Raw genomic sequence first — 25356 nt, forward strand, 5'->3', positions numbered from 1 at the left:
GAGCCTTAAGGATTTTTACAAAGGCTCAGGGAGAGTTTGGGTACAGAAAAATTCGATGAAAAGCACACAAAGACTCTGGACTCAGCTGCCATTTAAGCTGAGCTTTTTAAACTGCAGAAGCCTTTCTCAGCTATAATTTTGAGGTCCTCTCCTTGGCTCCTTAGTTCAAACAGAACTGCTGTTGTCTTTACAGACCTAACGAATGTGGAATCAAACTAAAGAAAATCAGACTTCTTTGGAAATCTGTGCCTTGAAAGCTTTATTTTATCTTTGGGCAGTGAAGTTCTTGAAGCTACCATCTGAAGGTTACTTGATGACATTAAGTTTGTAGGTTTAGACCTTTGGTTCTCAGCCATTTTGTTAGTGATAAATATCCACATTTTCAAAATTGTTCACTGAAATTGGCACTAGCTGGCATCTTTGGTAGGGACCTCACCAGAGTGGCCAAAGATTGAATCAGTTTGGAGCAAACTGCTTTGCACCCCGAAGCAATGGTTTCTGAAACAAGCACCGGGTTATGCTGGCAAAACACCAAGGTTTTGCTCCAGTTTCTTCCTTGCTCCCCAGTAGGAGATCAGCCTCCAAGGCCATCTATTTCCAAACTTTCCAAAGCACTAAAATCACTTCAACTTTGTATAAAAGATTTATTCTCCTACATATATCACCATCTGCGTTGTCGTACATCTGTGTACTTGAGAATGCTTGCAGATCACATCACAAATAATTCTCACCAGATGCTGATTACTCTTTTCTCACTGTATCTCCTTTAAAATGATGTATTTGATGCATTGTCCTAAAATGAAACTCTTTGATGTCAGGCTGGGGATGGTTAAAAAGAAAGGCAAATTTCTCCAAAATTCCTTGTAAGCTGTATTGCTCTCTGTATCACTGAGATATAAGCAGCCCTAGACTTATACAACCCCTCAAAGGATTTTATGAATAGCCATCACCTGGTAAAGATGGTCTTGGTATTTTAATTAAAGGTCAGACAAAACGACAGTGTAAACCTTGGAGATGTTTTGTAGCAGTCATTTAAAGCAGAGTTTCTTAACAAAACCTCATAGTATTAGTAAGATGATGCCCAAACCCTTTCTAAGTTTTACGCAAACTGCAGCCTAAACAAAGAAGCCTCTGCCAAGTTCAGGATGTGAGTTCAGCATCCATAGATCACTGTCAGACCCTACATCTGATTTACCCCTGTACATTGCTGTGGAAGGGCTGCAGGGCTGTGCACTGCTCTGCTTACTCCTCTGTGTTGGCTGTGGGTAGCACGTGGGATGTATTGCCAGCCTGGGACCTTGGACCCCTCCAAGAGACAGTCACCAGGCAGGACATTGCGGATGCATTAGGGATGGTTCCAGTTTTGTATTCTGCTTGGCTTTGTTCGCATGCTTGTGTGACAACCTTCACAGGAATTAAAAATAGTTTAGGTTTACGTAATTAATATTACTGTGCTAAATATGGTAGTGATGCTCTGGCATGAATATCACAATTGCCAATCACGGACATAGCTGTGCAGCAGCGTGCTTCTGAAGGTCGTGCTGTAAGGCTTTATTCAAAGTGTCAGCTTTACTGTTACAAGTGATCTTAAAAACCTGCAAGGCAGTTTTTCTTGCCAGATTTATGAAGTATTTTAAACTATTTGCTACAATGAATTCATCTGAATTTAAACCAGAGCCTTTGACTTCTGACTTTTCTACCTTTGGCCTTATTTGTGGATTTGTTTGGGAAGAAAGGAAAAAAAAAAGGCAGGTGACCTGGTTTGCTTGTTCACTCAGTGGTGACTTGTATGCAGAGAAGGTGGCACAACCAAAAGGCTTTTCAGGGAAGCCATCTGCCTGCACATGCTGCTTCCATGGCCTTACCTTTCAGATCTTATTTGCTTTTGGTTGCCACCCGTCTGAGGGTGGATGATGTTTTCCTCTGGTGCTTGTAAGGATGTTGCATGCTCAGATGGGATATGATGATGATTCTAGGCATGTTCCTTTCAAAAAATTCGGAAGCATTTTCAGCACTGATTTCCCTCAAGAGTGATTCCACCCCACACAGATTGGCAGCACCACGCCACAGTGTCAGGATTTATGAGGTGACCTTGGAGACACAGGCACTCCTAAATGGAAAACACTTGGTGCTACACTTTATTCTGGGTTACTGAGCAGTCTCCACTATTGTTTAAATCAGAATGGGATTACACAAATAATACATAACGTTTATACAACATTTCATAACATGAGGGCATTCTTTCACACACAGCTCAAGCACAGTCTGCCTCCTCCAGACTGTTTTGTTGTTGGGTTCTACCTTAAACCTTCACTAGGATTCAGGAAAGACGGCACTGGCTCCTCCTGCCCTCTCTAGGAGCTAATGTTTTGGGCCATCCTCCATCACAAGGGAGCTGAGCATTCCTAAAGGCACTGTGGGCATTGGTACTTAGAGCCTGTTCAGGATGGGGCTCATTGAAGATGCTCAGTTGGCTCTGGGCACCAGAGAAATGCCGGTGTGCTGCTTCGCTGCTCCTTGCAGTGCTGCCCAAACCCACTGGCCCCACACAGCCCAGCCACACATAGGGCTGTGCTCTGGATCACAGCATTCTGCTGGGACAGCCACTCTCCCAGACGGCTGAGGGCACATCCCAACTGCCTTTTGGAGCTGGCAGCCATGCTAAAGAAAGAGGTGCTGATGGCAATGAAACATCTGAGCGAAGGCTTGTCGAGCTCAAACCTGTAAGCAGCAATAAACGCAAATCCAACCTGCACTAATGTTAATTGTCATTCAGTTTATATCGATGTGCAGTTTATTAAACCATAAAGCAAGGCAGCAAGCAGAGAGAGCAACTCTAGAGATAATTAAACATAATAAGGGTTTCACTTAATCCCTCAAAACCCAGGGGAGGCACAGTTAAGACTGAATACCCTCTTTGCACTGCATTTTTAGCACAGCCATTTAAGAGCACTTCCTGGTACAAGGTTCCAGGGCAGGGAAAGGTAGGTTCCACCTTCTCTTCTGAAGACACTTTTATTCCGCTTTTCTTCATGCCTTTTGATTGCTCTGCTTATGAAGCCTGAACTGACTTTCAAAGCAGTTTGTGGCTCATAATGTTCATTGCAGTGGCAGGTAGAGACCCTCATGGGTGATCCAGAGGAAGCCCCGGGGCCAGGAGAGATGCTGGGTGTTGGGGTGCGAGGAGGGCTGAAAGCAGCAGGGATGCGGTTGGCACCCTGTGTGCGTTCTCCTCTCTGGCTTCTCTCATCTCCCCACACTCATTTCTTGGACAAGAAGGGTCAAAAAGGGGATGAAAGGAGAGGGTGTACTAGTAGAGAGGGCTGAGTGACAGACTGATGGAACAGGGGGAATGAAGGAAGGGGACAGCTTTTGAAGAGTGAAAACAATTACGGCAAATCTGAGATTACTGCCGGAGGCCAGCGAAGAGAGGAAAAAAAAATGTCCCCATCTGTAATTTGGGACTCCTGGGACTGGTCGGCGATGGGGGAAAAGCACGGGCCGGCAAAACACCGAGCCGGACGGGTTCTGTGTCCGCCGGGAGGAGCCACGCCTGGGCTAACACAGAAGGGAATCGGGAACCGGGCAGGGGAATTACCCCCCAGCTCAGAGCTGAGCCGCTCTACAGACCCCACGGAATAGCAACTGTTGTACCGAGCGCTGCGCTCCCTCTGCGCGCGGGGGCCGCGCCCGCGCTGCGGGACAGCAGAAGGGTTAAAGGCGTCCGCGGTTCCGCGGCTCGTCCGCCCGCCCCCCGCGCACGGCGCAGGTTTGGGAGGAGGGGTTTGCGCAGCGCTCGCCCGGCTCCCGGCCGCTGCCGCTCAATGCTGCGGCCGCGGGCAGCTGCGGAGGCGCGCACTTCGGGGCTGCCGCGCACAGCGGGCGGGCAGTGCCCGCGAAGCCCCGCGTCCCCGAGCCGTGTCCAGGTAAGCGCGGCTTTGCACCGGGAGAAGGGAGGCGGGTTTGAATAGGAAAAAGCAAAAGCCAATAAAACAGGAATAAATCGGGAGAGCGGCGGCGGCGAAGGAGAGCGGAGCTGGGCTGCGCGGGGCGGCGCGCAGCGGGAGCCTTGGAGCGCGGCTCGCCTTGGGGTGCGGAGAGTGGGGTGCCGCGGAGCGGGCGGCTCCCCGGAAAGGGAGATGCGGGGTGGAGGGGGCGCGGAGCCCGGGGCGCGGCTCCCGCTGTTGCCGGGGCTCCCCGCGGAGCGCGGCGCGGCCCCGTGGCTCCGCAGCGAGGTGCCGGGTCAGGCTCCCCCTCGTCCGGCGCGGAGCGGAGCGGCGGAACGGGTCCGGGTGAGGCAGCGGTAACCGTGGGCAGGGGTTCGGCGCTGCGCCCCAGGCACGGGGAGAGGGACCGCGGAGGAGAGCGCGGGAACGGGGCTGTGTGTGTGCTTGTCTCTGTCAGAGGGATGCTCCCTCGCAAGCTGGCAGAAATGCATGCATAACTTTTTGCTTGATCCAGCCGGTGTTGCTCGCTCGAGTTTTAGCTTCTTTTGCTTTCCTCAGGCTAATGTTGCTTCCGTGTCGGTCGTGAGCAACATAATGCAGCATGTTGTTTTATTTATCCCAGACAAGAGTGACTCGCTCTCTAAACTACAAATTAAACGATGCAGCTTGCATAACAAGTGGAAGTAGTTTGTATCTTACATACCAATTATCCATCACGTTTTAGACTAAGCAAAAGCGGGGTTTTTCTTGCAAGGAGGGTTCGATAAAACAGTCTGATGTCTTGGAGCAGCGTATTCATTTTCCCTTGCTGGATTAATGTGGGCATAGGATTAGGAGCCAGCATGTTGATTAGCACCCTGAGGTTCAGGGAAGAACGGGAACGTTTGGCTATAGATAGAAGTCAGTTTTTGTGTTTGTGCTTGCACATCCTCCTGTTTACGTGTCTCAGTTCAGGACCTGCATTCTAGCCGATAAATCATTGAGAGGAGAGCCGGGACTGGTGTAATCCTCCTCGGCGAATGGTCACACTACTCCTAAAATTCTTTCTGACACAGGGTCTCTACCGCACTCCCTCCCAGCACAGCCGCTGTGGGGATGCCACGGCCCGTAGCAGGTACCAGCAGCACCGCAGCTTACGGAGCCTCTTCCCCCGTTTCCCTTGCTTCCTCCCAGGTGCTCCCAGCTCCCTGTGCTGCTTTCGTGGGGTACGATGGCCAGTGCCCGGTGTTGGAAGCGGGGTGATGGGGCCCTGCGCTTGGGACTCTCCAGAAGCCTTTTCTGCTGCTTTCCTGGCCAGAACACTGTTTTTTCTCCTTTTCTGGACCTGGGAGCTTGCATTTTTACCCTGCATTTCTAAGTCCCTGAAAACTGCTTAAATGGCTCTTGTATAATCCTTCAAAGTCACCTCCCCTCTTTAATACCGAAAGGACTTAGTTTACACGGCTAATCCCTCTTCTGCTTGCTGTACAGCCTCCTTTAGAGGTGTGCACACTGATAATTTTCCCAAAGCAGCCTGCTTTAGACAATGGCTTCTGCTGGTGTGCAGCAACCTCTCCCTCTTCTGCTGAACTCTGGGCAGAGTGGACTACACCTGACAAGATTTTACTTGGTTTCAGGAGGTATTTAATCCCATCCCATCCAGTGAACTAGCCCTTTGCAGGAAGACACACCAGACCCTTTTACTTGTATGTATCTGTGTCTGTCTACTCGGATGCTCGGGAGGAGGGGGTCTCCTGCCCCGTGTGCCCATGCTTTAGCTTGCCTGGAGGCAGCACTTGGATGATGAGGACTGGGCTAGAATCGGGTGCACCCGCAGGTAGTTGGAGTTGAATGATTCCGGCAAAAGTCTGGCGAGTTGGAAATTTTCCCGTCCTTATCTCTGCAGTGGAGTTGAGCTCTCTTGTAGCCCATGAAGTGTTCCTGGAATTCTAAGCTTGTGCTATTCTATAGGATGTCAAAATACATATTTTGAATCTGATGACAGCAGAAAAAAAGGTTACCTTTGCCAGAAGGTTTACTTCTCCTATAGCACGTAAGCAGTGAACACGATTGTCTGATCCTGCCTTCAAACTCTAACCTAACATGCCTTAACGGTGGTGTCTGGAGCAATTTAGACCCTCACCTGAGGTCACTGTGGATGTCTGATGGGGGCAAGTGTGCCCTCAGTGTGCTTTGGGTGGTGAAAGGGCATTACTGGCAGCGGGGGCCCCTTCTCTGGGCCACAAGGATGCCTTTGTGTCACAAGCCCTCTTGGATGTGTGGTCTCTGAGACCCCAGGCATTCTTCCCTGGGGTCGACTTCACTGTATTTCCAGTATTATCCCTTCATCACTTGTTTCTTGGGTGCTGGGTTTTACCCATCAGCGGAGGAGTGTTTATTCCAGAGGGAAACAACAGCATGGCAAGACAGCAAGCAGCTGGTGAGAGAGCCCACCTTGGTTCCCAAACTTGCACCTCCTCATGCATGAAAGTGTTTCTTGTTAATATTCAAGTCTATTTATGTACTGTGTTTAATGTTTCTTTCATTTAAAGTATGTTCCTGTGTTACCCCATCAGGCATTGCTAAGAAAATGGGTGTAAAGCACCTGTACAACTTCTACCCCAGGGGCAAAACTTCAGAATGATTTTGTAGACATTGTTGGCTTATTTCTCTTGGTTTAGAGAGTTGGCTTTTGTCTGACAGTTCTGTGTAGTTAACTTGATTTAAAAAAAACCCACAATAGAGGTAAAGACAAAGCAGGCTGCAGGAAGGATATTAACCACAAGATAGCTCAGTCATTGCCGTTTGATGTTCTCTCATGGCCTTTCTGAATTGCGTCTGGTGAAGGATGACGGAGGTACCAGCTGCCCATGAGGTACCAGCTGCCCATGGTTGGTACCCATCAGGGACCCTGTAAGGGGCTCCGTCAGACTGAGCAGGCAGCTTTTGGGCTGCAGGTGGTGTCAGGGAAGATGCTGTTGCTTAAAAAAAAAACAAAACTCTGCATTTGAAAGTTCATAAATCATCACAGGTCTATTTTTAGCCACGTTAGATTAGATCAAGTCTGGGGTTTCTTCCCACACCTCCCATCTGTGACCTAAAATGACCCGATAATGTCCCTGTTAAAGCTGTTTACATGCTCCTTTTGCTGGTGCCTTGTTCAGCTCCATTGTTATTCAGAAGATGGGGCTCCATTAGGAGAAGGTTTCGGTGCAACAGTTGGGAATTTTCCTTCACATGCAGAAACTGGAAGCCTGCTGCTTGGTGCGTGAGTGATGTGCAGCCCTGACAGGAAGGTAATCACAAACACAGAAAAGTAACATGAATCACACCAAATCCACAAATGTCAGCTCCGAAGCTCTAATCTAAGCTTGCTGCCAGGATTTAAACTTGCACTATCTTTACTGTTATCTGCTACGGTGGTTACTCAAATATAAATATGAATACCGTGACAGTAGTGATTAATTCTTTTTATCATTAGCAAAGCAAATATATAATGATGACATCCAACTGATTTACTGATTCATGTGAGTACACAACTATTCCCTGTTCCCTAGCATCATCTGCCAAAATTGGTGATATTAAAACAAAAACTCCTGTGTCAAATCTGCTTGCCATCTTGGCATAAATGAGCTTCACATGAACTGAAGCAACAGTATTTTCTACACTAAGCAGGGGTTTCCAGTACTGTATGTGTTGTACTTGGGAAATAACTTCATTCTTTGCTTTTCCCTAGATACAAGCAGTCACTTTTTATCTTAATCTGCAGGATAAAAATCTCTTTCAGCAGGACACCAAGAAGAAGAAAGATTTGTTGATTGGTTTGTGGGTGTTGTTTATTTGTTTGTTTGTTTGTTTTTCCAGTGATTTAACCCAGCAATTAAAGTTGAACCCTCAGGACCAACAGGATCAAAGTGTTTTGAAAACAGTTAATATAGTGACTTTAAATATGCATGCAGGACAAGGGGTAACAGGGGAAGTTTAGATTGGGTATAAGGAAGAAATTCTTTCCTGTAAGGGTGGTGAGGCACTGGAATGGGTTGCCCAGGGAGGTTGTGAATGCTCCATCCCTGGCAGTGTTCAAGGCCAGGCTGGACGAAGCCTTGAGTGAGATGGTTTAGTGTAAGGTGTCCCTGCCCATGGCAGGTGGGTTGGAATTAGATGATCTTGAGGTCCTTTCCAACCCTAACTATTCTATGATTTAAATTTAGGAAGCTAGAGCATAAGGAGTAAGCTTTGACTCTGCAATGTAAATTGGGATTTTTGCTCAGGTATGCAATTACAGCATACAAGTATCAGCAGGTAAGGTGATGACACTTATTGCATTATTATTCCACTTAAAAGAAATTGTTTTAGGGACTCAAGAAAGTAATCTACAACCATTACTTTTTTGAAATTACCTTTACAGGGATTTCCCCCCCCCCCCCCCCCATAAATTTTGTTAAACAGCTCTAGATTTCAAAAATGAGTTTCTACTATATTTGTTTCTTCTGTTAATTCTTCTGTCTCTTCCAGCTGGTCAGCTGTTGATGCTCTATTATTTGAAAGTTTGCTGGAGCTGTCTCAGATATGGCCAGATCTCTTCATTAGTGAATTAAAGTTTTGATATATGCAGTACCAAGCTCTCCTAAGATTCATTATATTGAAGATTAAAAGCATCACAGTGGTACTTTAGCACCTCTTCTTTTTGTTTTTTTCCAGAGGTTTTGAACCTGAACTTAAGTGAGACTCAGTGGACACAATCATTATTAACCATCTCACATGGGCTTTCCCACTTTCCCCATTCTTGTTTGCAGAGCAAGATGTGGTTAAATGATCAACTGTTCAGATTGGCTTTCTCCAGACTTTATTTAACCCAGGAGCACAATGTGACAGCAGTCCCTGCTGTGATAGTTTGTCTTCCTTTGCAGCCCTTGTTCAAAAGTAGCATGGTCCAGAGGACTCCTTCAGTGTCCCTGTGCCTCCCACAGTCCTTCTGCAGAGTAGTTTAATTTCTGACCTGGTCAACACTTGTTTCTCCTGGGATTTCCTTAATTAACATCCTTCTGATGTGACGGGGCGGGGGGGAGCATGGGCAACTGCAGTGGCCAAGGGGATGTGGCCAGGGATGAAGGACCTGAGAGTTTCCAATAGCTGTTGGTAGCTGTTCAGGTGACAAGTTAGACCTGAGCTCCTAACTCTGGATTGATTTATTCTTCTATAAGTTCTATCCGTATAAGATCTTAGGCAGCCTCAGACAAAATCTGTGTTTATAATTTATTTATATAAATGTTTAGCCAATGAAGAGATGTGGCATTTAAATGCAATCTACATAAGGTTTAGCAGGTCATTTTCGTCAATTAGAAGACTGAGAAAGGGAATAAACAGTGTATTTGGTATTTGTAATGGAAAACCTGTATTACAAATGGTAATTTAATCTGAATACTACTGAATTGCAATAACCTTCCAGTGTTTTTTTTTTTAACAGAGCTGTGAGTACATGGTTTATTAAACTCGTTTTATGCAGATAACAGCTTTATTTGGGGAGACTTACAAACAAGTCATACTCAAACAATTAAACACATTTCCATCTCTATGCTTCCAGTAATAGGAGTGTGAAAACCCCGCTAGCCATCTGTGACAGTCCCCAGGATTGCTGAGGATATTCAGCATACACTCTTTCCTTGCTCCGTGCCTCTATGTTAATGGTTCTGATCTTCCATTTTTACATCTTTCTAGCTATTGCTATAAATCCTTGAGCAGACACTCTTCCCCTGTTTGATCCATAGCCATGGTTTCGGTGATCTCCCCCCTCTGGGCTCTCTTAATGAGTGCTCAGTAGAAAAAATGAATTCTGCTCAAAACCCTCCACTGGATTTAGTCCCAGCTTCCTCCATGCCTGTCTTGTGACTGAGCCATGGTCTGTTCTTCTGTGCCTTTAGGAAGTCACAGACCGCTTGCTACCTGTGGACTAACAGCTGACCTAGGGGTTGGAGAAAGCCCACAAGCTGTCCAGGTTGCTGTCAGGTAGATTTCCCTTCCTGGGACTGATAGAGCTAAGCTCATATCTGTGCCAGATTCTTCTGTTAACTTAGCTGTAGATTTGTACCAGGTCTAAGTCAATCTTTTACAGAACAGGTTGTGTATTAGCAAAGAACTTGCATTGGTCAGTCAAGGCAAAACAAACATCCTTGCTGACTGCTACAGTGCTGAGCTTCTTTCAGGGGACTTTAGCCTATCATGGCCACCTTGGTTTCTGACACCACCATATGTGAACTGATAACTGGGCTGATGTGCTTTAACCTTCTCCACTCTGATGCTCAGTGGGACTTCAGTGTTTTATATAGCATACGTGTGAGGAGCCTGTAGTTGGTGGGCTAGCAGTGGTGCATAGACTCATTTCATATTTTTTTTTCCATGGTACCATTTGACAACACTGGTTTGTGTTAATGGTGTGACCCATGAGAGGTGTTTGAAAGGCATGCTCAGCTCTGAGCAGAGGAGGGTTCTTCATCTCCTCCACACAGAGCACTGAACAGCTTTCATCAAGTAAAACTTTTTGTATCACCACTACCCTGCGCTTGTGAAATGGAGGCAAAAGCTCTGTGTCCTTGTATCATGAATGAATGGATGAATGTTCTTGGTCTTTGTCTCCCAGTCTTTTGGAAAGAGAAAAAAAAAAGCCTCTGAACAGCATTCAACTCCTAGCTTTTTCAAAAGAGCTACTTTAATGTAAGAGCAGAACATTTGCCTAAGAGGGTTTTAGTCCAAGAATGACTTTTCATATTTAATTGATCTGTATTGTTCAATTAGGGAGATGTATAATGCCCTCTGTTGTGCGTGTATAGCTGGAAGTAGAAATGAATGAAATATGAAGTACAGCAGAAGAGTAATTTCAAACAGAATTGGCTCCTAGCAATGTACAAAAGAGGATTTCAATCCAGGCCTTGATACATGGGAGTAAATATAAATTGTGTAAATACATCAGGCTGTTACCTATGACGTACTAATTATTTTGAAATATAGTATTTGTTCTTATTCTAGCCAGAATTCAGTAACCTTTTTGTTCCAAATCATATTTATAAACATTTCCAACTCCCGAATTAACGTTTAAACATGTTTCAGTGTATTGTGCTTCTCTGGAACCTGCTTGTGTGGGCTCTGGAGCCCCCCATGATTTCCCAAGTACAGGTGTGCAGTTGAGCGTCGGGAGCACGCAGCAGCGTGACAATGCGTAGAGACGAGTGACACAATCCCACAGGGTGGCAGCACTCAACCCGCATCATCCGCACTGCTCCGGCTGCTGCTAGAGCAACTTCAGCTCCTGGCTTGTGTTCAGGCAGCCGGTGGGACATCGCATAGCGTATCCATTCCGCCCCGAGCAGAGCATAGCCGGGGAGCACCTTCAGCCAACCCTGGAATTACGGGAGTGCACCCTTCCACATGGGCTGGGGAAAGAGCCAGTGCTGGCTTGCAGGGTTTTAGATGCGTATTGAATTTTATATCTATAACCCTAATCACAATTTCTATGGTGTAATTGTTTCAGGTTTCCTAATTCTGAGGAACCGGTACACAAATGCATCATTTTTCTCCTTGACGCATTTCTTTCACTGGGGCTGTGATTCTCTGTTGACCCACAAAGCTGTTCTGCCTCTCAGTTTCCCCCTCAGTTTCCCCCACTGCTGCTACACTCAGTGTTATACATCCTTACTGAAACACCCTGATGCAGCAGGTCCTCTTATGTTTTGGCTGACAGGTAAGGATTTTTGTGGCTTGCTCAGCATTACCCTCTCTTTGGTCTTCCCCAGGTCCTTTGGTTCCAGGACAAGATTATCAAGAAAACCAGAGATTCCTCTGTTGGATCCAGCACAGTCAGACTTACTGATAGAAAGCACCAATTATTCATGAAAAATGGTTTTAGACTTTGCAGAAATCAGTGTCCACTTTCAGTGGCCGCAGTTTGTGCATGGAAGTTGACCTGAAAGGTGCATGACACACAGGATAGTTTGTCTGGGTGCACTTCTCCTACTTCATGCTTTGTGTGAAGGCTTTTTGGGGATGTACATATATCTGTTAAGTATAGCTGGGTGTTAGTCCAGAAATCCACATGTCAGGAGAGATCTGCTGGCTGCTTTGCCAGCTCCATTTTCAGGCATCAAGGAGATGTCTGTTGTTGGGCAGGGAAAGCTCTGTGGGCAGGAAGGTTGGGCAGGCTCGATGGAAGGCACTGAGCATCCTTCCCTCTCTGATTTCTGCTGCCCTTGTTTTCACATTGTTTGCCAACACTTCCTACAAGGAATATTAAATGAACATATCACACGTTGTTTTACTGGGGAGGCAGAGGTGGGAAAAGCATATAGAGAGCAATGCTGAGCATAAGGCTGCATTTTTCCTAGGGAGCACTAGTTATGCACTGGCTTAAATCAAAGAATTACTGGGCTGATTTCAGTGTTTGATGAGTCTCTGATAATTGCAGATGTAGAGGAAAAAAGCACTAGTCAAATACATCTGAGAATGAAGAGCAGAGAACATGGATTGACTCAATATTTTCTCTAGTCAAGTGGAAAAAAGGAAACCTAGTATGAGAAAGCTGGAAAGGTCAAACTAATTTGTACTTGTGTGATAATGGGTAATACCTCTATTGTTTATGAAGCTTGCAAAATCTTTCCGGAGTTAACCACTGTGATATATTCGATGGTGATTTTGAGAAATTAAAAATGAAGCAGCAATTGTTCCACCCTCTTCATGCTTTAATCTGTTTTGGTTTAGGATTCCTTTGAAAAGTCATCTATTCTTTACAAATTAGTTGAGATGAGATTTAGTCAGTTCTTGTGACTGCAGTGTTCTGTGGCTGGAGGAAGGAGATCATTTTAAACAAAAAATGATTAATTGTGAGGTTGATAAGAGTAAGACTGAAAACCTGCCTGTCTCTTGCTGCTTAAGCATTCTGATTGTGTTCCCCTGTTTGTCTATTGCAGGAGTCTTTTCTGTTTATTTACTAAGGTAAGTGGAAACTTTCTAAGTGTGTACAGCTGCTGCTATTAAAATAGGAATAACTGGTGAGCTCCTAATGCCTCAAACTGCCTTCTGCTGCCTCAGTTATTCAGGCAGATTTGCAGCTTCCCTTAGTAGCCACTGGAAGTTGTGTGAATTTTTCTGGGATTCTGGTTTCTTTCCTGGGAGCAACAATGCTACCAAACTGCATAATTTTCCCTGAAACAATGGGGGGAGTATATGGGGAGTCCCTCCTGCCTCATATAGACCAAAAAGTGTAGGCTCCAGAGGAATTCATTTGCTAGGCTTATCGCTGAGACATTTAATATCTAGAATGATTTAGTGTATCAAATTCTGGAGTTTTGGGCTGAATGTAGCTGCATTCGTCATTGTTGCAGAACCTTGACAGTGAACAAAAGGTGCTGCAGGGAACCATAACTCACACAGCAAATTAATGGGCTCCCAGCTTTGCTTGCTCAGCTTAAATGGGAGCTGGGCATGGTGTGGTCTCACCGGCTGACGGCTTTCTGCAGCCAGTGTGCGGGTTAGGAGCTGCCATGTCTTTCATCCTTGGAGCGGATATTAAAGCATTGCCCTCCTGCCAACTGGCTGTGACTGGCATTTTTCACTTCTGAAGGTACTTCAGTATGGATGACTTGAAGGGGGGGAAAAACAACCCAGCTTGTTAGCTGTTAGGGGAGGATGGTGCAGTTGTTTTAACAGAAAATTTTTTTTTAGTGGGCACCTATTGGAGAAAAAATTGATTTGATTGAGAAGGCTTCATATACTCTTATGTCATACTGCAGAAAACATGAACCTATGAGCAGTGTGTCCAGTAACACTTACAGGCCACATACCACTACCGATAATTTTTGCTCCTGGGAAGGTATGTGCATTGCAAGTTGATGTTTGATCACTGTCAAATGATAAGTTCTTGCAGTCTGGTCTGGGCTGACAGAGAGCTTTGTCCACAGACTGCTCTAAATCCCATGCAGGCTGTTTTAAACAAGAAATCTCTCCTGCATCCTCAGCAATACTTATGTTTTAGACTGCTGGCCATAGGAGGACTACAGCCCCTCGTATTCCTGGCCCTGATTTTTTTTACTCTTTTTTTCTAGTTCTGCTACACTTACAGGTAGATGAACCCTGCTCCTGAAATGGTTTCCATCCTCTTTTAGTTCTCAAGTTACTGGGTGTGCTGAAAGGCAGGGAGGGCATAGCTCAGAAATATGGGATGAGGAGAGATGATGCTCTGACATGACAGTTTTGTTGGTGGTGTGTTTTTAGGCATGGTGGGTTCAGCCTGTTTGCAACCATCAGCAGCTCCTGAAACTTGGATGTGAACTGGAGTTGTTGAGCACTTCATTGCAGAGAGCTGACTGTACATTTGGTAACTGGCTTGATCACCCTCAAGGGCTTAGAAGTTAAACATGCAGCAATGCCTGAGATAGCAAATAGACAAGAGGGATAGTGAGGGGAATGGGTGGAGGTGCAGAGTGGTTTGAAGCTGCAGCTGGACTGCACCAAAAGGGCTTCAGAAAATGTGCAGAGTCGGGTAGCTGCTAAATACTTCCATTGCATGGTTTTGGCTATATCAGGCAGTTTTGTGAGCTCTGAACTTGCACTTCTGAAGCTCATTGTTTTGGCAGATTGATCAGCTGTCCAGAGCACCTTTTCAGAGCACTAAGCAGTTCAGTACACCTACATTTATTCCTTAAAGTGTGTGGGGGAAACACCAGAAACCAGGTAACCAGCTCTCACCCCAGGTTTATATATGAGCTGGAGATGCTCTTCTTCAGAAAACAAAACATCATGACTAATACAGTCTTTTTAAAAGCAAAGTGCATGATGCGTGCTTGAAACTAAGTCACTGAAATTGTTGTGTCCTGGTATGCTCCGAGTATGTTGGGGTTATGCCATTACAGAGCTTTGCTAACAACATGGGTCAAGTGGGTTTGGTCGCTGCTCCTCTGTTACCTTTGTTTTGGGGTGGGTTGGTTTGTGGGTGAGTGGTGTAGGGTCTGGGTTGATTTTGGTTTGGTTTCAATCTTGATTATTTCCTTTGAAGAGCAAATGTCAAGGTCAGAGACAGTGTAAGTATAAAGTCCAACTGTACCGCATTATTGTACTGTCTCATCTGCTTTTCTACGTCAGTCTTCTGGACCACTGAAGTTAGAAACTTGACAGCATGTGGCAAAAGATGCCATTACTGAGCTCAGTAATATCTTCTGTTTTGTTCAATCTTGTGTAAGTGGGAGCTTGCAGAGGAGCAGCCTCAGGTGGTATGAATAAAGTCCTTACAGTAGATTAAGTGATACATCACAGCTCTTGTGCAAACATTATATGGAGGAGCCCACTTTGCAATAGCTAGAATAAATGGACAGAAGTGCAATGTTTGTATTACTGTTTATTTAATTACTTTAGATTTGCTTTGCTGTATACACTTGCCTGCACAGCTGTGCCTCCGAGCCTCTGCCTCCTCCTGACTCATCTGTGCTGAGCAGGAGTGAAGGAGATGGAAGGTCCTTAAAGAAACTGGGACAGCTACAGGCTTTGTCGCCTCTTTGCTTTGGCAGATGAAAGGCATGGGAGTTACAGAGGAGGTGGAAAAAGGGTGAAGAGTAGGGGGGATGGCAAGAGAACTGCAAAAGGCTGGGAAAATATCCTTCCTTTTGATTCTTCCTTTTTCCTCTATTCAGACTCTTCTGTCATTTAGTGCTTTGGTGGCTCCATTCATATGGTGGCTTATGCAATGTCGCTCATGCAGATAGCAGGAAGAACGATGTCCCATAGAAAACTGAGGTATGAATTCTTCTGCTCTGCCAGCACAATCTAAAGAAGACTTGACAAAAAACCTGTCTGGTGGGTCTGCTGCGAAAAGGGCTCTCTTGATTCAGCAGAGGAGGGATTGACACTGGTTATTGGACCATCCTGTTCCTCTGTCCCCAGGGACCTCTCTCCTGGCTGCCAAGGGATGAGTTCACCCCTTCTGCCTGAAGAAGACCTCTAGCACAGCTGTCTCTGTTTTGGTCCAGGAGGAAGATCCTGCAAATTCTATTTTAAAAGCATTTGACCTGGCACTGGACTGGTCACCAAATCTAAGCCAGCCTTGGGACCAAATCCTCAGCTGTTACGCTGCTGTCTTTTCCCTTTATTTTAACATGTCAGGAAATTGTGAGATTTGTGGTGTAAGGGTACTGTTTTGTGGACCAGCAAATGCTTCCAGTCATTCCCAGTGTATTCAGGGACAGCAGGGCTACTTCTGATAGCCTTCTTGCTATCAGCATGCATGGCATCTCAGAACCATTTTATTATTACGATTATTATTGTATTTTAGAGCCATTACCTAAAATATGGAATCAGTGCCCCTAGAAAAGTGGATTTTCCTTTCCTGGATAGCTAATTTTATTTCACTCAAGAAAATTTGATTCGTATTTCTGAAACATTGCCACTAAACAGCTTTCTAAGCAGAGTTGCAGTGCAAGACCAAATTAGATTTGTGTAGGGAGAAGGGAAATATTGTTGTCACAAGTGACCAAAGGGGTTGAAATGAAAATAATCTTATATATGAAACTTAAATTGAGTTCAGAGATTACGGAGATAGCAGAGTTCTATACATGGGAAATCCCATCTGTCAAAAATACTCTTCAGGGTCATGTTTTAAAATGGCATTTGTAGTTGTGGATCATCTGGCATCCAGCTCTGGCAGACCTGGGATGTCAGCCTCATGCATTACTATGGCACAGATATTGCAAAGTAGTTTGGGCTGGAGAAGTCTGCTCAATAATATATATATATATATAAAAAGGTGGTGGAATGCTCTTCAAGGATTTATAAACTCCTTCACATATTGTGCCAGTCTGAAATGGCCCATACTGTCTGTCTCAATGCCTTTTGAATAAGACTCTGAAATTTAGACCAGGCTATAGCTAAGCCCAATGTCTGCAGGAGAAAATACCTTGTGAAGTTCTGCAGTTTGAAGTAGAAGCAGTTTGACTCAAACTTGAGAACTTATTTGACCTTAATTACTGTAGTCTCTGAATGGACTTAAAATTTCACGTCTTTAATTAGCCTTGTGGAATTCTCCCATGCTGTTTTATTGGAGATGAAGAACTGAGATGCACATGCTATGATGGTGAGAGATACAGACATATTTAGGCCCTTCCGTTTCTAGTAAGCTTTACCCAAATTGTTTGAATTTTAAGGTACTGAGCTGTTACAAATAATATGTTTATGGCAGAGGAGAAACTTCAACACTGGCTTCTTATCCCCCATAGACTGCATCAAAACTGTGTCTTATGCTTAAAGCAGATTTAATTATTTTTGCATCTGTGTTTTTGCTTTGGATCAGTCCTTCCTAACTGCATGGGATTCAGGGTCTCTGAATACTTTCTTTAAAACTACCAATACCTGGGACTTACAGGATATTTTTGAAAATGTAATCAAGTATGATTTAGCTGTCTAAACCACTGGATAGACTGAAGCATTCACATAGAAATACTTCAAAATATCTGTACTAATGTAATGTCATCCATTAGTATTGTGCAAAATGTAAAATATCATGCAATGTTTAGATCCAGCTGCAGTGAATCCTCTATAACTATACTGACAGTATCTAAATTTAGTAACTAATTAAATTCCATGCCACAGAAGAATGCATTCCTCCACTGCAATCCACTTTGTGTAAGGATGAAGATTGTGTATTATCTATACTTCTATTTTTACATAATGTAGTATATTTTTGCATATATATTAGCTATATACCTGTGTCTTCTGAATTTCTGCATCTGCATTTCAGCATCTTTGCTGAAAATGAGTCAGGGACCCTGGGTGAGGCAGGCTGAATGTGAGCAGGGGCTGAGGCTCATCCGCCCTCAAGTCTGGCTTATGGCCATGAAGCTGGGGGAGACTGTCTCCCTTCCCTCAGCATTCATTATCTCACATCTGCACACTGCTGTCCAGCTGTGACCCGCTGGTGTGATAGCTGCCGATGGAGGTCTGAGCCCAGGGGGCCACCAGGGTGGCAATGACCATGCCCTGCGCAACTGGCTCTGGATTTGTCCTGACTGCTCAGAGCATCCTTCATCCACAACCGAAACAACTCTTTTCACTGAAAAAGCCAATTCACACATTTTCTTTTCCAGCCACTTCACAGACCAAGCCTCTGGCTGTGGAAGACTCCAGCTTGAAGACTGATGAAATCAAGTGTGTACCCAAGCCTCTGCAGAATCAGGGCCAAACGCTTTAAATAATTGATGGACTGCTTTATTTCTTTAGCCTTTCCAAAGTAAACTGGGTTTCAGATAAACATGAGCTGACTTAGATGTTTAGTTGTGGGGGGAAAAAAGAAGCCCTTTGAATTGCACTGATTTCCCACAGGATTAACTTGGGACCAGGAAAAAATAACTTCTTCAGCCTCTTCCTTATTTCCTTCTTTCTAACCAAACAGGGTTTTTTGCCTTTTTTTTATTTTTTTTTTCTCTTCAGGTTTTTTTAATTATTTCATAGAAAAAAAAAATCTCTTAAATTGAACATATAATCTGAAAGGGGGAGGGGAGAAAATTTGCCCTTAGTATTTATGAACTAAAGTTAGCTGACTGTCCCAAAGGTATTTTGATTTTGAAAAATGTATGTGGAATTTTGGTAAATATTTATAAATTAATAATACAACTAAAATAGATGCATTTCCTCTACTACTTCCCGGTGAGTGTGAGACAGTGAAAACGAATTGGAAGTTACTGACACAAGTGTTGTGTAGGTTTAGAAGAAAAGGCGAGTGGAGGCAAAAAGAGTAAATAATGAAAGAGAAGTAGATAATGAGCATCCATGTTTTGATTGCTAAATAGTACTGTGGTCTTGTAGACTAGTTTATAGGAAGGATGTCATTTGTACAGCAGGATATGGAATAAAGTAGAATTGGTTTGTTTAAAAGCAGGCAGGAAATGTCTGTCTGTTTTGGATGGCTCCTCATATTCCACTTTTGCAAATGGCTAAGTATATTAGCAGAAAACAGAAGTGTGGCAGAAATAGTAGAGTTATACTGGGCTTCAGGGGGAGGAAGCTGCAGCAGAAAAAAGGATGTGTAGTAGTCCAGAGAAGCATTGCTTTTTTGGAAACTTCACTTTGAGCAATTTCTTTCTCCAGTGGAAAATGTGAACGTAATAAGTACTCCTGAGAATTAAGTTATAACTGTTTATTTTTACTAATGATACAGCATACCAAATTGTGAAAAATTCTGAAAGCTACATTGGACAAATTCATAGCAGAAAATAAGCTTTGACCCAAAATGCTGGGCCTTTTTTTCTGTCATTTTTATAATCATTTTACTCTTTGGGTCATATTATGTGTCATATTATGTGTCTCCTTCTTATACTTTTTTCTGAATCTGAACTTATTTAGGTATTGTAAAACAGCCTTTGAGGTGACTTCGTGGCTTTGGGAAGTGAGTAAAGCGGTGGTGTGTTGGTAGGATGAGTGGCCTGGGCTGTTGATTTGGGAGAGCATTTCCAGCCCTCAGCTGTGGTGGCACAGTGGGACAGACACACATTATCGTTGGTCACAGTTAAGTTTCGTAAATTCTTAAATACCTTCCACATGGTAGCAACACTGCTGACACTAATACGAAAGCACTGAGAAGTTTTTTTGAGACCAATATTCATAGCTGAAAATGAATTCCTGCTGTTGTCAACCCATTCATTATCTTCTTCATGAAGAAAAAGGAGATTCAGCCTTCTGCTGTGAAGGTTCTCCCATCCGTTCATCTCCTCAGCCACTGTCACTCATCCCCTTCATTTCTGAACCTTATCATTTTGTATTCCAGATATTGGATTTGATCCATCCATCAACTGTCAGTAACATGTCAGAGACTCTGGACACTTCCAAATATATTTTTTGGGCAGGTCCTGCCAGAAGAGAGGATATTGTGCAGAGAGGGCTGGACAAATAACAGACTTGATCCGTTTTTACTCTACTTCATCTTCAGATTAGCCTTTTTCACTGCTTTCCCTCACAAGAGAACCTGAGAATTTGGTAATTTCTGATTTGTGAGGAATCTGCGGGTCTATTTCTATGGGTAGACAAATGCTCCCATTTCAAACTGTTTTGACAAAACATGTAAGGGAAAACTCTGCCCTCCACTGCACAAATAAAAAGGAGGGTGAAACTTTTCCTGTTGTATTTCTTCAGCTGAACTTGATAATAATACTTAGAAAGATGTTTCCATGGTGAACATAGAAAAATCAAATTGGAAAACTACTTTCTTTTGTGTATTTGCTGCTGTTTTTTTTTTTTTTCCAATGGTCACTGTTCTGCACATTTAACAGTCATTATCCACACCTTCTAGCTAGAGAATACATTTACATATTTTAAATCAGCATTAGCAGGGAAAAATCCATGATTTGCCTGGGGCTGCTTATGATTTTACTGTTGAAATGCTCAGGATATCCTCAGTGGGATCTGTCAGAAGGGTCTCTTCTAGCAGACAGCTTTGCTTATTTGATAACTTTGGGTATTGACTCCTTAGGTCACCTGTTTCTTACTTAGGTTATATTACATTTCTGTTCCTTTTATTGCAAAAGTGCAAAATTAAAACCTGGTAGCAGTTTATTGCTGTATTCTTTTTTTTTTTTTTTTAATTCTCTTGATGGAGCCTCATGGAGTACATTCCGTGCCAGTTTACCAAGCACTTTCTCCTATTTCTTTTCCTTGAAGAGAAAGTTTCTGGTTTGAAAGCAGTAATACAGATTATTCAGAGCCGTACTAGTGGGCTAACTGATGCATTTGGGATGCAGATGGATTTCCAGCGTCATTTTCTCCATCTTTCCCATTCAGATCAGCTCTTACTGCAGCCTGGCTCTTTATGTCCTCCATGAGTGTGACAGTGAGCCCTTAGCTCTAGTACTGCAGCCCTGATCCCCATGACTTCATACCTAAAGCACTGGGGATGGGCCTGGCAGCATCCAACCATTCTCTGTTTGACATCTTATTATTTTCATTCCATGGGAGAGAAAATGTCATGGTGTCATCATGAGAACCTATTACTCCTCTGTGCCTTTCTCCAGGTCATTTTTGTATTAGTCACAGGAGGCTGCAGCCTGGGGAGTGTGCTCCTGCCTGCTCCTTCCTGTTCCCACTCACTGGGAAGTGTTTCCTGCACTTGTTCTCACTGGAATCACGCCAGTTGTTGCTTTTTTGCATTGTTTCATTTTAGTTGTATGCTGAAATCCTGCTCTTGTTCCATCTCCAGTAATTAATTAATCCAATTTCCATTGTAAATTTAACTTGAGCTCAGGAAGAATTTGCCAGCCCTGCCAAAGTGCTGACATGTGTTTTACCAGATATTTCTTATGAAAGTCATTCAAAATAATTCCCAGATAAAAGTCAAGTGCAGTGAAAAAATGCTTAAAATAATCTTAAGTGGCCCTGAATATTTAGTTGTGTTGATGAATAATGGAGAATGTGTTCCAGAGAAAAAGGATGCAAGATTATTATTAATTTTCCTTAAATTGCTTTGCCAGAATATTGGGTTTGGCCTTACAGCAGGAGATACTCAGCATTTTGCAAAGCAGTGAAATCTCTAGATGAAGAGATACAGTATAATATGATTAAATACCTGAACTTATGAGTGACCTCAAACCTTGTTGAGTTGGTGCCTTGGGGGCAATGTTACACTCGACTAGATGCACTGAGGATGAATTTGGAGCTTTTATCCAGTATACATAGCAACTTTCTGTTGCTAAACATGGAAAAATGTAGAAAAATAAGTAAATTATATCTATTTACAACCTATATGTGTAATCTGAAAGTGGTACCATCATCTGTGCTCAAGCAGCAGTCATGCCACAGTGGCGTGGGACCGTTGCCACTCTCATAGGCTGTCCTTTTAAATGAGTGTCACTGTTGTCTGACAACATTTAAAATATTACCTTGTTAAATATTGCCTGTTTAATATACATTTCTGTGTAATTTGATAAATGGGTTTCTTTAGTTTAATGTGGAAGAGAAGCTAAATGCGTTAGTAAATGTTAATGTGTCCGTGTTCTTGCTAGATAACTAGTTGCCCTTGGGACAGTATCAATAAGTGGCATTTATATGATATTATGAATGTGTTAATTATGTGAGGACAAAATAAGGAGTAAGCAAAGGTCAAGGACACATGCAGTTTCCCCAGGAATACACATTGAATAGCTTCTAATATTGAAGTCATTACTGTTATTGAATATTCAGTGTAATTTAAATTATGTGCATTATTTTGATTGCTTGTATTTTTAGGCTAGAAGATACTGAGCAACTTCAAGGGTTGTACAAATGTTTCGTTACAGAATTTAGCAAAACTTCAGCAGTAGCTGGGCAATGTTTTCTATATACATTGGTCAACTGTCAGGTGGAATTTGTTTGAGATGTAATCTTGTGATGTTTTTCTTTCCTAAAATTGAAATGAAGGAAATTAAATATGGCCATACTGGCTATTAAACGGCTGAATCTTGAAACTCAATGCAAATCAAAACAAAATGCTCTTGAGACTGTAAATACTCAACTTTGCCCTAGTTCTCTGGGCTGTTCATTGTCAATGGAGTTTTAAGAAGCGATGCCATTTAGCATGCTGGAGATTTCAGTCTATGCTTTTTTACCTCAAAGAATAGGTATGAATACCTCTTTGGGAGGGACCCTTCTTAAATTCAATTCTTGTGACATGAGGCAAGAGGAAAGCCTAGCTGATCAATACAGCCATTAATTAGAAAGAAAGGTTCAGCCATGATTTTTACTTCTAAACTTTTACGTATTGACATCTGGCAAAACAGTTAAGAAGTCAATAAGGATCTAAAAGTTACTGTATTGTGAGGTTGCACATTGAGAAACAGCAATTAAGCCTTCCCTGTCTCCTAGGACCTCCTTTCGCAGGTGTCTGGAAGCATCTCGCTACCAGACAAGATGCTGTTCATATATGAAATATTCATGTTATGACATCAAAGCATGTTGCATATTATTTCAGTATGGTAGGCTGAAACTAGATTCACATTTTGTTTATAAATGCCTGTCAGAGTTGCTAAATCAGTTTGTCCTTGCTGTCTTGAAATTGTGTCAGCTTGAATTTCCTTCATGCTGCATATTGTTTTGGGCAGACACATTACCTCTATATTTAAGATGGAGTGCCTCCTACTCTTTAAATAAAGGTGAAAGAGCCCAACAATTAAGATTATTTAGAAGCCTTTCTGTGGTGGCAGCTTGTACCCCTTTTAAAGTGATACGGCAGCTACTAAGTGCTGATGTGTTGTGATTTTGCTTCCCCCCTTGTGCAAGTATTGTGCATATGGTGTGTTAGATATTATTTGATAGTTGTAGGGTATGTAACAAAGCATTCTAGAGTCTAGTGCTAATGATAGATAAGCTTTGAGTACTAGATTATGAGAGTTCCTCAGTACAGCTGAAGAAGGATCAGATGATTTCAGTGGTTTCAAGTGTCCTGCAAATGTGAAGCTTAGATTGTGGATGCCTCGTCTATGGGGCATGGGCAACTGCATCCTTCAGACTGGGTCAGTGGGTCCAAGGGGAAATCAGGGCAGAGCCTTGATCTTTAGTCTGTGAACTGTCTGTTATAGTGGTTGCATGACACAAAACCCAAGGAGCAGCAGTGCTGGGCTCCTACTGACCACTCTGACGTGCAAAAGCATCTGACAAGGCTGTGACCTGGTCCTTTAAATCAGTAAGCAGGGGAATTAATTCACTGTTAGCTTTTTTTGGCACTGTAATATTCCATTCATGCATAAATAATCTCATTTTAGTTATCCTGTTGCTAAAAAAACCTAGCTTCTGTCCCCAGTCTACCAGACATTTGCATTAGGAAATGTCCTGTCAGGGAAGCTACACATGCTTAAAAACATCTATTATTTTCGTCCTTGCCTCTCTCCTGTGTTCTTGTCACCCAGCCTGCACCTGCAGCTGCCTCCTGCCTGCAAGCATTGCTGCACTGCTCAAGGGTCTGCAGTTTTAGACAATAGTTATACTCAGAAGCCACTTTATCTTTCTTATTATTTCCTTTTTTTTTCTTTTCAATTAACACCAGCTTTTAAAACTTCAACCTGTCCACTTTACTGTTCTACTACTGCACCAAGCCTGCTGCTGAAGTTTGTAATGCAAAGTCCCACTGTTGTGATTTTTCTCTGGTTTTCCTGCCCAACCTGACTTGACATTTCATTGACTATAATTATGTAGTAACAGAATATTACAATATATAATAATAATGTAGACTCATAGAATCAACTAGGTTGGAAAAAACCTGTAAGATCTTCAAATACAACCATTATATTTGTTTCATCAAATATAATCCAAACAAGCATAGCAACTGGGGCATAAATCCTTTGGATTACTCTCAGCAATAGCTCATGGGTTCTCTAGGAGGTCTGGAGTGAGGTATAGAGGCTGGGAGATGTACAGATCCAGCACAGCCCCTGCCAGGGTTTGTTCCAGGTATGGGGTTTGTTAGGTGTTGCATCAGCTCCTGCACCCCCTGTGTCTAACTCAGCTCTCGTAATTTGTCTCCTGCTATATACCGTGATATCTTTTCAAGATCCCTGAAGTGCCTGTGTGCCTCCTTGGCATGCTCCCAGTTGTTTTCAAGGACCTGCTTTTAAGATAAAATCGCATCTGCAAAGCTCCAGCTTTGACAAAACCTCCGTACTGCTCTTTTTGTAAAGTGAGGCTCTCGTGATGAGCTTCTGCATTTTCCATTAGGAGAGACGCTTTCCAAAAAGATTTTCTTTGAATGATTTTCTGATAGCTGGCAATCTCCTGAATCATTTCTTATACAGAAACTGTTCTTCAAGGTGTTTTGTTCTGGTAACTGCCACCAAGCTTCGTTTGTCACATTTTCCAGCCTGTAACTTGGAAAACGGTGGTGTCCATAGGTTCTGGCTTGAGGGGCTGGCGTTGTGTTTCTTGCTGTGAAGCAGTGGACAGGTCACCTCGTTTTTTTTCTGTGCCTTGCTATTTTTCTGCCTGGCTTTTTTTTCACTGTGTATGTTCCTTTGGGGTCCGATAGTGTTTGAGCTTGAGCAATGTGGCTGATCTGAGCTCTGTTTCAGTCCAATGATAAATAGTTAATTTTGGAGGTTTAGGTTGACAGCAAGCCACCTTGGAGTGTCAGACTGTGAGACTTTGGTTTCCTTCTATAATCAGATAAGGAACAGATATTTCCTGTAAATCCTCCCCTAGTATTCAAGTCCTACCATTAGAGCATTAAGTCAGATACATGACACCCAATTTCAGAGTAATTCCTGAGGAAAAAGCACATTATATTTTTTAATGGGCTTCCCAGGACTGACTTTATTTCTCCTGATGAATATGAATTCCAGCAAATTCATCTGAATTCTGACCTTTGAATACACAGAAGCTTTTTTTTAAAAGCAAGAATGTAGTGCTTAAAACTATGTAGTGTCCACATGAATGTCCTCACCTCTTC

At 43.2% G+C, this 25356-nt stretch overlaps 1 protein-coding gene and 1 long non-coding RNA gene across 3 annotated transcripts in view; one reads left to right on the forward strand and one right to left on the reverse strand.

The window, feature by feature from the left end:
• The first annotated feature begins 3759 nt into the window (after window positions 1-3759).
• The window catches only part of LOC130606486 (contactin-4), a 341120-nt gene continuing 319523 nt past the window's right edge, over window positions 3760-25356 (forward strand). Inside the window, exon 1 of one of the 2 annotated variants that reach the window (XM_057422892.1) lies at window positions 3760-3926. The gene's annotated coding sequence lies outside the window, so the exon portion shown is untranslated. The remainder of the gene's footprint in view (window positions 3927-25356) is intronic. The other variant, XM_057422890.1, reaches the window with a different exon arrangement.
• LOC130606487 (uncharacterized) lies at window positions 12138-14619 on the reverse strand. Its single transcript, XR_008973980.1, has 3 exons — window positions 14571-14619; window positions 14261-14341; window positions 12138-12194 (listed from the first exon to the last, which is right to left on the reverse strand). It is a non-coding gene; the product is annotated as an uncharacterized LOC130606487 (long non-coding RNA).

Source organism: Pezoporus wallicus, unplaced genomic scaffold, assembly GCF_028554395.1.
Source record: "Pezoporus wallicus isolate ANWC-B61680 ecotype Strahan unplaced genomic scaffold, APGP_CSIRO_Pwel_v1 contig_7073, whole genome shotgun sequence".
NCBI lineage: Eukaryota > Metazoa > Chordata > Aves > Psittaciformes > Psittacidae > Pezoporus > Pezoporus wallicus.